Consider the following 2961-nt stretch of genomic DNA (forward strand, 5'->3'; position numbering starts at 1 on the left):
CTCAGACCTCTACCTCTTCGAGGTTCTCTTCTAAAAACTCCTCATCCTGGGAAGGTTGTCGATATTGGTTGGGTGCCGGGCTGCCTCGAGGGTTGTGTATCTGCTATGCATTGAAAAACCGTTCACCGAGTACCGGGCATACACGAGCTACACTTCATTTCACCCCTCTCTCTCTCCGTCACCTTCACTCAACGTTGAACTTCTCGTGTTAACCATTGTCACTAGTCTCTTTTGTTTCCACTTTTTCAAAAATCTCACGTCGGCTAAAATCACTTAGCACAGACGTTAATCGTTAATATTATTATTATTACTCCACAACACCTGACACCATTTAATATGACCGAATCTAGGTCATATTAAGGGGGGGTTCACACTTCACATCTGGGGGGAAACAAAGATAGAGAAAATCCATTCGATAGTTAACACAATTAGAGAGGGAAGGTCATGCACAAATAATAGCCGAATTGTGATTTGACACATGCTATATTATCTTAAGTTTACAAGGGCTGCCCTTAATTATGATTACGTTACGTTACTAAGAAAAAGCCCTCGGAAAAATGGTACTTGTTGGCACACATCGTCGCACCGTGTCCCTCTCTGTTGGCTGTTTTGACCCGAAAGTCTTATGAGAACCAATAGGGAGAGATTTTGGGGACGCTAACTTTTAACGAACATTTTTGAGTGCCCAAGCCACGCCGATAACGACATTCTCAAAGTGCCACCCAAGCCACATCGTAACCGTCTTTCCTTTAACAAAGAAGAAAAATCTGTTGGCACTCACTAATCCCAATCAGTAACAACCTGACTGTGATTGGCTCATATATATATATATATATATATATATATATATATATATATATATATATATATATATATATATATATACATGAATATATACATATATATATGAATATATATATATATATATGAATATATATATATATATATATATATATATATATATATATATATATATATATATATATATATATATATATATATATATATATGTATATGTATATATATATATATATATATATGTATATATATATATATATATGTATATATATGTATATTTATATATATTTATATATATATAATATATATATATATATATATATATATATATATATGTGTATATATATATATATACTTATATATATATGTATATATATATATATATATATATATATATATATATATATATATATAGATATATATATATATATATATATATATATATGTATATTTATATATATATATAAATATATATATATATATAAATATATATATATATACATATATATATATATATTTATATATATAATATATATATATATATATATATATATATATATATATATATTTATAATGAGACGTTGGCATATCGGTTTTCTTCATTTATTACAAAAGGTTCGTTCGTAAGTACGCTATACACAACTGCCTCTCAGGTGAGGGACTTGTCAACTCAATTGCTCACCGGTAACTAAACTCCCTTCGTTACAAGATGCAGTCATTGCAATAATATGCCAAGACATTGGTTTTTGTGGAATACTCATGAATATTGAGATCATTTACCTTGTCGTACAAGACATCTACATACAAGATCTAGGACATTTCCCCCCCCCCCCCTCAAAGCTTCTCACTTTGGGTGGGGGAGGGTGCACTCGTTCTCACTAGTATATGAAATATGGAGGACTCTCCAACTTAGAATAGGCTTGGTATGTACTTAACAGAAATGCAACATAGAATATATATATATATATATATATATATATATATATATATATATATATATATATATATAGAAATCACTAAAAAAAAAAACAATTCTTCCACAAAAAATAAAAAATTAAATATTGCATGTAAAAATGTACACAAAACAATATAAATAATTCCACTCATTTCTTCTTAAGACCTCTGCAACCAAAACACAGAATACCCAAAGTGAAAAAAAAAATCATAACCCCAGGTCTACATAACTCATCAATAACCTCCCTCTGGTTGCGTGCAATATGGGCATCTTGGGTGGGACAGGGGTAGGAATAGATATTCCGTCATCCCTCGATTTTACTTGTCCGAGTTTACGGCATATTTTTGCAAGACAACTCACCACCACCGTTTCACCATCTATTTAAATCACTACAACACTTGCAACTTTTCAAAAATCATTCGTCTTCCCACCCTTCTCTTACAACATTGTGTAGGTATTCACATCTACACATTCTCTAACACTGCCTATCCTCAAGGCTGAACTTTAATCACACAGCCACTTGCCATTCAGTAGCCACCCCAGCAACCAGGAATCATCTAAATACATGAATAATACAGTATCCGCCTGACGGATCTCACTTGACCTATTTAACCTCTGATTGCTCTTAGGTTGACTCAGCAATTTTATACTTATTTCCACACTCGGCAAAATTACCACAACATTTTATGTATAAATTTAGCATCAACATAACACATGGTTATCATCACGTTTACTCAAAATACGTCGAAAGAAGAATTGAGGTCTGTTCAAACAACAGCAGCAGCAACAAAGGAAAAAAAAAATTCTTCTCATCAACTCGAGGGATGTCACGTATGCAGGGGTAAGGAGGAACACATTTGAAAACTACCTATTCAGGTACCACATGTATGTGTGCCTGATGGTGTTCAGACACTGCACCACTAACAATGCTTTGTATTACAACTGTGTTAGACTTAACCATCTTTACTCGGTACGGACCCAAATACTCTGGCTCTAGTTTGTGTTTCCTAGGTTGTAATCGTTTCAAATACACACGATCGCCCACAAATACTTTTACCGGTGCAGTTTTGAACTGACCATCATACTTTGAGCTGTGATTTTCATTAGCTCTTTTCAAAAAACTTTCAGTGGTGTTCATTACTCTCCTCAATCGATTTAATAAATATACACGGTATTGCTCAGTTGAATAATTTGGCAATTGTTGCAAA

Source organism: Palaemon carinicauda, chromosome 11, assembly GCF_036898095.1.
Source record: "Palaemon carinicauda isolate YSFRI2023 chromosome 11, ASM3689809v2, whole genome shotgun sequence".
Lineage (NCBI taxonomy): Eukaryota > Metazoa > Arthropoda > Malacostraca > Decapoda > Palaemonidae > Palaemon > Palaemon carinicauda.